General features: G+C 27.0%; 1 protein-coding gene across 2 annotated transcripts in view; it reads right to left on the bottom strand.

Moving 5' to 3' along the window:
- Positions 1-12,842, bottom strand: part of LOC113551912 (voltage-dependent T-type calcium channel subunit alpha-1H-like) — a 163,383-nt gene that overhangs the window by 60,276 nt on the left and 90,265 nt on the right. The gene's annotated exons all lie outside the window — the stretch shown is intronic.

Genomic DNA, 12,842 nt, shown 5'->3' with positions numbered 1-12,842 from the left:
TGTAGCTGATGCATTAATGGTTAAAATAGAATACTAACATTTGTTTTATTGAATGATAGTTAAATAGAAATCATTTAAAAAAATTGCAGGCTCTGACAGAATATAATAACATATTATATAGATGGTTATTTACCAGTGGTGTTCAACATCAAGCGCTTGGTAAGTAGTGCGTAAAATAATATGATACTTAATTAACGAAAAAATAATTTAATTTAACTTAAGTTAATTATTATAGAACAGGCATGAAAACCAAAAGCAGATGCTTGAGACGATGATTTCTTCAAACCAAATGGCTAACGGGAGTACTTAGACTATTTGATTTCAAATTGTATTATATAAGTAAATTAATTAAACATTGAAATATAATAATGCTGAAAAAAAATTCAAAATATTTCTATAATTTTTATATAATAATTATTAATTACACATAACTTAGTTTTATAATTGTTTTATCATAACATGTGTGACATGATACTATTAGCCTGTAATTTAACTGAAGTTATGCAAAGAGTCGTATGAAACTCGCCGTAGTAACTTTGACCATTTTTGTCTTCATCAATACATTATTTCATAATTAATTATATGATCATGCAAATGTATTATCATAATATTATAATCGTTATAATTATAATTTTTTTTTCGTTTATTTCAATTATTGTTTTTCATTTTTATTTTAAACTCAGTGTATTGAACTAATTAATGTAAATTTGTTTGAAGTTGAGTTAATGATTTCAATTAAGTTCTTATTTAAATAGTTATATAAGTTGTAGACTGTATGTAGAAAGTTGGTAGAATTGTATAGAAGTGTATTATGATAATGTAGTATTTGAGTGGGTTGAGTGGGTATGTAATAGTATAAATACGGTGGATACCTTGTGTACCAGTGTTTAGGACATTTATTTTTAAATTATTATTATTATAATTGTTTCGTTTGTGAATTAAATGTTTTAACTGGTTGTATTATGTATATATTATACATATATTTTTTTTTGATTTTGACTTCAAATAGTTTGAATAAACACGTATACTCGTATATTCATATTTTGTTATGCCTCTTCCACATAATTCCTGAATTTCTAAAGCTTCTGGAACTATTGGACAAAATACTTTAACGTGGTTGTGAAAATCTTATTACGATATTAGTTATCCAGGGAATGATTTCTATTTCTTGTGGATAAGTTTTTCATAGCCGAGGGTCTGACGCTTGTGCAAGATGTTTTATTAACAAATAAAAGTTTGGTTTCTGTATTTAGAATAATTATTAATATATAAAATAGTACCTTACTGTATGGTGATTGCTATTAATAATTATATACCTATTGGAGTTCACTTGTGTTGGCTGTAAATGTCAAACTAACTACCATGTGTCATTTTAATATTTAATAATAATTCAGACGTATTCGAAAAGTGTCAAGGGTGTAATTTTGTAATAATCAATAAATTATTATTATTGATACTATAGAGTATAGATGATAATTGATATAATTATTAGTATGTATTAGTATATAATATTTATAGATCTACTTATAGAATATAACAATTTGTAATAGTAAATTTACTTAGGTAAGATTTTACTAAAATGGTTTTTAAAATGTATAGTAGTAAATAATAACCACTCAATATATGAATGTACTTAATGAAAATAAGTAATATTAATTTCAAAGTTTTACGGAAATATCATACAGAATTGCTATAGTTTCTTAAACTATAAAAAAAATAATGAATTTGAATTAAATTGAAAAAATAATAATAATAATATTAAATAAATATTTTCAATATAATAAAATTTTTCCAAAACTTCTACTTAAAAATAAAAATATAGTACTAAAAACCCGTTTTTTATAATATGTTATGTTGTCTAAAACTGTATACTAGAACGAGAGGTTGTGGATATGCCACCTTTTGGCGATCAATATTTTAGTGTTTATGTAAACCCTACGCAAATATTATTCAAATATCATTCGGTTTTCTTTAAATTTATGTTTTTACAGTTTAAATGATATAAAAAAAGGTTAAATATTATTATATAATGTTTTATTATTTAATTAAACGAGATTAAATTAAAGTTTAAATACGATAATATTGGATACATATGCGTAGTAAAATTAAATTAAAAACTATTTTTCCAATATAATATACCAATTATAATACGTTTAGATAAATATGATTCCGAACTTTTATTTAATCGTAAATACAATTTTGTTTTTAATTAATGTAAAATATAAAAATAATAATTTTTTATTCATATAATAAGTAATACAAATATTTCAAGTGCTATTTAAAATACTATTTAAATTTTAAATTAAATTATTTATATAAATATGAAATATTATATATTACATATTTATAATATAAATATGTAATTTAATATTTTTTACATTTTTTGTTATACCTACTTTAATAGAAATCATCTCATCCGCATTCAAGCTTTTTTGCTTATAGGACGAGTTGCAACAGTTGTTATTTATTCTAATATTAACCTTGTAATTAATGTTGTTGCAATAAACTTTTATTTATTATTTATTTATTTTTTATTTATGAACTCTTCGGCGATTCATCATAGATAAATATGTGTACAGCTCAAAATTACAAGTAGGTGTGACGAATTATTATTCTTAAAAGCATAAGTCAATAAAAATTCGTTTTAGGATTTCATGATAGCATTATGATTAATATCCGTGAGTAGTTGCGAACTGCCTCTTGTTGTTAACTGTCGTCTTTCCGCCAGTTATTCGAAGTCATCGCGTTGTATGGGGTTCTTCTCTCGCTTCTATTCGTGGAAATGGTATTCTTAAAGCTTCAGTGTTATACATACAGATGCAGTCACCCGTTTAGGAAAGCCCAGCTGCTTCAACTCGGCATTTGATATTTCAATCTGTTCTATATCAATCTAAATATTGGTCTTCAACTCGGTCCACTACGATAGCGACCATTTTCCTGTAATTATTTTTCTAACACTGAACGGTCATATTGGTACATATATATATATATATACATATATTTCTTACAGTTTCAATTTGAATTCCGCGTAAATTGCATTGCTTCCCTTGCAATTCAATTTTAATTAAGCTGAATGGGTTTTAATCTTCGATCTAATAAACTGCACAATAATATCAAAACTCCTGTCCAATCGAAGATCACGATCAGTTTATTCTGATAATTATAGACCTACCTAACAATCGATTCAACTAAAACATAAGAAAAAAAAACAGTATCTGTCCTCTTTCGCTTCTTTGGCGGGACTTCACATATATCGAAGCCGTTAAAAAACGCAATAAGTTATTCTAAACCTATCACCATACTGGTTTTATTCACTACTTTAATAGAGATACAATAACGAATGTTTTTCTATAACTCTACTCTACTCAAAACCAAGAAATTGAATATCTGGAAAAAATGTTCTCACAACCTGAACCCTTCCTCATTTTTAACTTCTCTATGAAAAGCTGCTAAAATTTTTTGCAATTGCATTCAAACTTCTATCCACCCTCAAAACGAAGACTGGCTCAATGATTTCTGAGCAAAAGTTGTACCTTATTAAGTTCTCTCGGAGGTAGAATCTATCTTCATTTCTACAAAGAACTGCTCAAATTCACCTACTGATCATTGTCTCAGTGTTGTGCTCTCTATGCATGCTGTTTTGTCTTCTTCGTTCTTCTCAATGTGTTCCGTCACATCAATTGATTATCATATAATTCCTTTCATCCCAAACTACACATATTCTAGATTTGAACTTAGACCCTAAACTTTGATAGTCTCCTCGTTTATTTGATTTAACCGAATTTGCTAATGGTTGGTCTAATTTTCTTAGATCTGTGGCAAATGCGTTTGTGTATTATTATTACTAATTTTTTTTTCTGTACACTTAACAATATATTCTATTCATCGAAACTAGTTATATTACAACATTGTTTAAAAATAAAAAAATACATATCTACGAGTTACAACCTTGCTATACACTAGTTTTTTGAACGAAGTATCATTATGTATGTTAAGAATTTAATTTGATAATAATATATCTACAGCACTACAGAACAGTAATTAGTTGAGTAATATTGCCAGAATAATATTATTTTGTAACGTGGAAAAATGTATTAAATGTACAAATTGTTTATAAATTATATTTTTAGCAACAAACAAGTTTTACATGTCAATCATTTCATAAATATACTCATTTGAATAATTCGTCAATACTACTGTAAAGGTAATAATTATTAATATTTAACTATTCAAAATAATATAGTTGATAACATTTTTATAAACAAAATTATTATGGCATGAATTTACGTAATATAATGAATAAAATGTTTATTTATTTCAACAAATCATTCGTATAATCCTATATCGCGTCTGTCATATTTTACTTTTACTATACATACTAATCAATTAAAGTTTTCGTTAACTACTGCACAAAAACATTGTCGTCCAGATGACGGCGAACTATTAAATTTACATATTTTATGTACATCAGTCCATTACAGTTTTGTAGTTAGAACTGTGTTTAATTTGTATTAGAGTTTAGGATGCAGGATGTAGTTCTTAGGACTTGTAAAATAATAATAATGTAGAGACGTTTACTTTATGTTCGTCTATAACAGCCCAGTTGATACTTTTCGAGATAATAAGTGTGTTAACAGTTAAAAATCAAGCTGGCGTAATATATATTTTTTATTAATATAAATCCAGTTTTATAAATTATTTAGAGAAAATCATCGTTATTTAAATATACGATTTAAATTTTTTTTTTATCTATTTAAAAGAAAAAATAATAATATTAATGTAAAATGTTCTTGAAATGTAGAACCGTATATTAGATATATCAATATTGGTATTTATCTATACATTTACAAGAATTTCCAGAAGGGAAATTTAAATAAATTAAAATGTTTTCTTTAAAAGAAGTATATTATAGGGTCTAAATAGTTAATTATATATTTCTAAAAGGAAAATACAATTGCAACTGTTGTTGCTCGAGCTCGAGATGGTTTTATTCTAAAGGAAATTATTCTCTGGTTTTAATCCGAAAGCTATTATTGCATTCAAAAACCAATTCTGAATCAAATGTATTTCGTTAAGAACTCAACTGTATATATTTAACCTGAAAAAGTATTTATTTTTTTCATAATAAATAAAAGAAACTTTAATTCGCTAAAAAGTTTAATTTTTATCCAATTCTCCATCTAAAACACATATTCTATGTATACACGGTTTTTTATTTGGATAAATAAATAATAATAAATTAAGTATAAATAATACATTTGTTAATTAATGATTTAATAATTTCATATAATATAAAAGTGCGTAATATATTTTAGATAAATAAAAAATATTAATGAATATCAGTTTATCATGTTTTTACGATTATAATAAACACGTAAATTATGTTTTTATATAAATAAAAAATAAAAATTATAGTTGATCCTGTCTTATTTTTAAATTATAATATAATGGTTTTACATAAAAGTAAGTATAAATCTACCAAGCTCCATTATTATTATTTAAAATTTAATAAATAAATCAATAAGTCTATTTTTTATTTTTTTTTATTTTATGTAATAGTTACTTTAAAACTTAATGTTTTAGAACACGCCCAGATTTTAACTGTTGATATTCACACATATTTAACCATTTGGTATTAAAATAGCGCAAAGTATGAATTTTTAAAAATAAATAAATGAAAACATACACTCATGAAAAACATTATACATTTGTCATTTCGAGAGAATGAAAATGCTGTAAAAATATTGGTTTTGGCAGTTTCGTAGTAAATTATACTACTATGTTGTCATTTCATTGTGTTTAGAGTTGTTATTTTATGATTGTCAAGCTTCAGTTATTTACTTGACGGTAAAATAAACTCGGCGACAGCTTTGACTTTAAATTATATTTAATTTAAACAAACCATATAAAGATTTAGTATTTTTATCGGTGTATATTAATTTTTCCAAGCATATTTGATATAATATAATCAATAATTATATAGGCATGAGTACCAAAATATTATACCTACATTGTATCTGATCGTACAAGATTAAAATACTGTAAATTGTATTTTATTTTGTATGTAATATTATCCAATAGGATTATAATGATTATATGTTTAATTTATTTTTATGAATAATTATCGACATTTATTGAATTGTTTATAATAAATATTTGTAAAATTTAACATAAGTTTGTATAATGGGAATCCCTCTGTTATCAGATACAGTGCAATACGTATAATTTAGTTTATTTATATATATTTCAATAAATTCACGTTCAATTAAAATCCAATATTCCAGAGACCAGAAAATTCAAATTAATTTTTTAATTTCTGATTTCTAAACAATTATTTATTTTTAAGTAATTAAATTTTAATAAATGGCTAAACAATTTTTTTCCAAGTACTTCAATTGTATAAAATATTATTTTTTTTTAATTATTTTTACTATAAAAATGTATATTATGCTACGAGGACATAACGAAATTGTTCATTGTTGTATTATATTTAATAAACAAACTTGAGACAATGCGTTTGTCGGCATTTTCATAAATTAAGAAATTCTCTATGATTTAAAAATATTATAAACTCGTGTTATATTTATTTTGATTTCAATCTTCTGTGTAACGTTCAATAGTTGACAAAATAATATTGTATAGATATAATATAAACCATTAGCCAATGATCAAGATATTAAAGTATTTTTGATAAGTGAATTAAGGAACCGCATGAACTCATTTTGCAATCATACGTTGAAGTACCACATAAAATAAATTGATTATCTCATTTCTCCAGAAATACAAAAAAAAAAATTGGAAAAAAAAAATGTTAAGTTCACAGGTTTTATTTGATTATTTTCGATTATGTTTAGGTGTTTAGGTAAATATGTTGTTCAGTTGTTGAATAATGATTTTAAAATATTAAAAATAAATACTAATTATAATATCTAAATTAGGTCTTGTTGAAACTTACTATAAAAAAAATATGCAAAATTCAAGTTTATTCGTTTTGATTCCACAAATAACAAAAATGTATTGTTTTTTAATTACAGTATAATAAACTGAACAATAATAAAATCAAGAAACGTAATATGTTATTTAAATTTGTTTATGATTAAAAAATATAATTAATTAGATTATTTACAGCTTTAACAAAATCTCCTCTAAGGTTACTAAAAAGTTTTTTAATTAAGAAAATACTAGGTTAAACTCCAAACGAAATAATTCAACATTTTAAAGTATTTTAATAACATGATATTTTTATTAATATCTAAATTTTCTTATTTCTATTGTTATACCAATACACTTTTTGACAAAAAAGGTTAATTGTTTTTAAATTTTAACTCAAACACGTCTTAATTAATTACTAGTTTACGAGTTTTTTTGATCCCATACCCTGCCTATTAAATTTTTAATACATTATTAAAAGCTATAACTATAATAAGTACAATATTTTCTCGAGGAAATAAAATTTTGATTAATTAATGTTGTAGTCGAGTAAACATTTTTTAATTTTTGACGCAACGAATAAGTTTAATTAATTTACTTGCACTTGATAATGAATTTGCCAACAATAGGCATATTTGTCTATAAATAATAATTTTTTCATAGCATTTTGATGTCTCAGACTACTTCTTATTTTAATATAAATTGGAACGTTTTGATTTATATCAAAAAAAATTCGTAAATCATTAGAATACATAATGGATATAACGTCAAATCAACTAAATATGCATTATTATAAAATGATATAAAATCATAGGATAATATTATGTATTAATAATTACCCAACTAAAAAGATAAGTTTTTGAAGAAAATACAATTATTACAAGATAATTTACACGACGTGTTAATGAATTATCTTGAACAAAAAGTCGTACAATAACCGAAACGCGTCATTTTGTTTTTTGTACTCGCGTTAACTACGTTAACAATGATAACATTGACTTGAAGAGATGGCTCGAAAATGTACGGCAGAAAGGGTGGCATCGTCGTGAATAAGGGATAATCGCCAGTGTTAATATAGGACGAGAGGGCTCGGGTAGAGCACTTATTTGAAAACGTATTGCCAACATCAACTCGTGTTCCAATTGTTTTTATCGAATCATTAGTCCCTCGGTGTTAATCACTGGGATCAGTAATGGGGAAATGTCGGGGTAGTTAATAACTGACGGCTGGGTGTAATATTCAGACCTTTATCATTCCTCATTCTCCGAGTAATGATAGTTATAACCGCTAATGAGACAAAACTCGACGTGTCAACCCGAATTATTATTCGGGTATTTGTTCTTGTTTTAACGGCGTTTCAGATAATATATACACGTACAACATGTTTTTATTATTTTTGTCCCTAATGACCCGTGATCACTATATTGGTCAGGTTTAAACGTTGTTTTTATTTATCTTTGCGAACAGTGAATTGTAAAATGCTAAATTGCATTTATGCGCTTTTATTTTTTCTACTAAGTGGCCAACTTTTTAAGACAATAACATGATCATAAATTATGCACTATAGTTGTGCATGGTTGCATCATGTGCGTTGTTTTTATTATTATTTATTATTATCAGAAATCATTATGACTCTAATTGATTACAGAAACAATAATTTAATTATTGATAAATTGAAAATATATTAACAAAGGTATTATAATATATAGTTTTAAGTACTAATTTGTATACTTTATAATACAATCTTTGATAATAAAAGGTATTTTAAAACATGCTTTATAGATAAAATAAAATTAAGTTTTAAATTTGTACACCAATGAGACATTATTTTGTCAGTAGGTACTACAACTATATTGTGGATATTTTTGAACTGATAATTTTATCATATTCTTATATATGCATACATAATTTTTCATTATTTACAAACATAAAATAATTCAAATAACAAGATCATAGAGCTAGAAAATTGTCGTATTCATTTTGAATATATTACATAGATGATTGGGCAATTGTCAATAAAATCAACATTTATTTGCACTAGACGCGCCAATTTCATGTATACATGCATATTAAATATTTAGTAAGCTGCAGGTACACAAAGCGTACAGAATAAAAATAAAATATATAATGTTACATAATTTTCTACAATAAATCAAATTTATATCGAATATAGAATAACATTGATTAATGGTAAACCATAGAACTATATATAGCTGTACGAACGTTTCATATAAATGCTTAAAAAACGCAGAAAATTCCTATTCAAATTAAAAAGCAAATGGCAAGCGACGATTGATATTAAAATAATATTATTTGATTATTTTCTATCACAACTATCCGTTTTTATTACGAAAACAGCACTAGTGGAACAAACGTCAAACATATTGAAAACGATATTTTAAGTATAAAGTTGACTTGCTGAACTAATTATTCTACGAACGGTAATTAATTTCCGAATTCCTGTTTACACCACGAAGCACTATTATACCGTATAGGTATAGAGTACACAGAACATTGTACTCACAATGGCATTTTAAACGATCGAATTGTTAATCTAAACAAAATAAACAATAATTATTATGATTACAATGACAATTTAATCGGAGCAACGTATATGTCAGAAATCAGTACCCTAGCTATATCCTATTTGACGCAGGAAATTGATAATTATTTATCGGTACCTAATAATAATACACATTAACATCGTACCAGTGTATACTACGCGTTTAGGTAATAAAAAACTGTTCTATTGACCATGATAATAATTATATTATAAATAAATGTTGTGTGTGAATATAATTACACGTGATACGACTTACTATTAATTTTAAAATAGAGATTTTGAGAATATCGTGATGCGTGTTGGTAACACGAGTGCGTGCAACGATATGATTATGATGATGTATGTTGATAATAATAATAATCTGGCGAAATAGGCGATTTAAAATTTAAAATAACTACTTCGTTTATAAATCAGAAACGAGTTAGACCAGAGAGTGTTCTCAACCGAATCGCAATGGCGCCAATATGGTATATATTATTTTTGTACAGGACTCTATAAAAAATATTAAAAATGTGTATTTTTAAATATACGAATAAAAACAAGAATTTCGTTAATTGCAAAGATAAAAATACTTAAACTTTAGGTATTTTTATATGAAAATGAATAATTATAAAATAAATGAATCAGAAATAGATAGTTATATATATATATATATAGCAGACCATTCAAAAATATATCGTACACTGAAGTCTGAATATTCCAAAAGTGAAATGTGAATATATTATAATACCTGTTAGTACTATGTATCGACATTATTGATCACATAATTTGTGTGTACAATATTATCTATCAATTAACAAAATTAAAAAAAAAAAAAAACGAAAAATTAATGCAATAAAAAACCATATTATATTGTGATAAAGTTTTATAATAAATTTGTATACAAAAATGTTTATTGTACATTGAGTACTCGGGTGTTAAATGAAATAAAAACGTCGATCGAGAAATATTGATAAAAATGATTAATTAATTAAAATATGTATAAAAAAATATAGGTAAAACAACCCAAAAAGCTAAAGAAAAAAAATCAAAATATACACATCTACATTTTTATAAAACGAAATAACAAAACTAGCTTTGTCTTAGTATAAAACGTATTCGTTTGTTACTCTGATATTTTTGCGACTGCACAAAACAAAATATATTCGAATACTACAATTAGTACTGTAGTCATATTATAATGATATGTAATGATTTCATTCATTGCGTAATATAATTATATCACAACAATAGTTCAAGTGATATCAAAACGGTTGATAACAATTATATATTACCCCTATATAATAGCGCGGGCATTGTCTTTATTCGAGTTATTTGTTCAGAGTTACCTACATGCGATGTATTTAGTATTCGTACGATTCGCACACAGTCGGTCGGCCGGTCGGTCGGTCGTGTACCCTCCTCGAGACGTCCGGTCCATTTCCCCACCCCCGACGCCCACGCCGAATGCATATGAAACCATAATCACCAGCATCACCACCGCCATTTATCCAACAGACCTTGAGAAAGTATATGTGTGTGTGTGTGTGTGTGTGTTGGTTTAGTGCGTACAGTTTATGCATATTCGCGTAGACGTGGCAATTAATAATAAATTAACTCGGCTAATGACGCACCGGAATTTTACTCCCCGATGGAGAATTTTTGTTGGTCGGGGAGTGCAGAGGGGAGAGTGTGCGACGGGGGGCGTTTATATAGTGTATAATATGTTATATATTTTACTCGTACGAATAACGCTCGACGGCAGCAGCAGCGGCGGCGGCGAAGACGACGACTGGCGCGTAATTTGTCAAAACCGTCACACAAAAAGCAGCCGCGTACATTTATAAACCTGTACGCCGCAGCAATAAATACCTCCTATGCCGAGACTACTACTGTAATAATAGTAGTAATAATAATAATAATAAGCACATATATACATAATATATTATCGTGGTAGTAGTCGTAAACACCCGGCGATAGCATCGAGCACCCTCCCCCGAGAGGCGATCATCAACTAACCAGGCGTACGAGCGCTGAGATCCCCGAGCGTACCCGCGTCAGCCACCACCATCACGAGCACTTTTATCCGACGAAATCTTCGACATTTGACGGGGCGACGACTTACGGAATTAATTCGTGATCGCAGAAACAGATGCTGCGCGACATGTACCTACTTATATGTACAATTTATACGACCGGGACGATAATGTTTGGTATAATATCGCGACAGCGAGTCTTCTGGCGTCGCGCCAAATCCAAATCGGACTTTGACGGCTTACGCGCACTGTACGCTTTCGTCATATACGATGCACGTCGTGTACGCTCTATATATATATAATAGATTAATATGTGTAGCAAACGTCGTGATATCTGTATACATGGATATATTGTAATTATATATTAAAATATAATATATTAAAACGACGGTGTGCTGTCTACCTATATACCTATATATATATATATAGATAGATCGTACAATTGCACTGTGTACGTCGTAGCAATAAATATTATTATTCGATTTAAACGTGAGCACTACGAGTTGCCACTAAATTACGAGCTATTACACATGATACGACCAATTATATTGCGGGCTATTGCATAAGATATAATATGACATATTACGTATTACAGCGCATATTTTTGCCAAGTCAGCGCGTTGGCAAAAATATCTCCCGATTTGACTTCAATTATACTTAACGTATTATTTTCACTCAATTACACATACCGTTGACACAGATAAGGTATGCGAAATTCATTCAGCTCCTCGAATATATAAGTACTTCGTGTTTTATGAAAGTCAATATTAAACAAAATAGATTTTATAATTAAATGAATATATTTTTACAGGCACATGGATATTAATAGTGATTAGCCGTATCCAAATCGCGTGCAAGAATTCGAATTTCTGACGAATGGCGTGAGAGTTTTTTTTTTTTTTTAAGTCTAGTAAAAACAACTGGAAGGAGTCGGCGAATTATAGAATCACCGGTCTTCTAAGAGTTTAGTATTGCAACACTGTATTAGATAGTCTTAAATATAGCGTATTCAAACGGAGCATAGTCGCTGAGCTATATTATTATTAATATTATATTATACTCGGCCGCTGATGAATCATATAATTATCATCGATCTTGTTATTTTTTTCCATTTAATTAGGTATACTAATATATTTTTATTTAACTGCGAATCGCCTAAAACTATTTTAGCGAAAAATCCTATCGCCGTCCTGTGAAGTTCGTAGTCAATAATTGCGCGGCATGCAACAGTTTGATGTATTACTTTATTGTACAATATAATATATTCAAATATATTCCATTGAAGTGTTTTACACTGTCGGTGTGAATCATTTGTTTCCGCAAAAAAAAAAAAG

Source organism: Rhopalosiphum maidis, chromosome 2 (assembly GCF_003676215.2).
Source record: "Rhopalosiphum maidis isolate BTI-1 chromosome 2, ASM367621v3, whole genome shotgun sequence".
In the NCBI taxonomy this organism is placed as follows: Eukaryota; Metazoa; Arthropoda; class Insecta; order Hemiptera; family Aphididae; genus Rhopalosiphum; species Rhopalosiphum maidis.
This window is presented reverse-complemented; position numbering and strand designations above follow the sequence as displayed.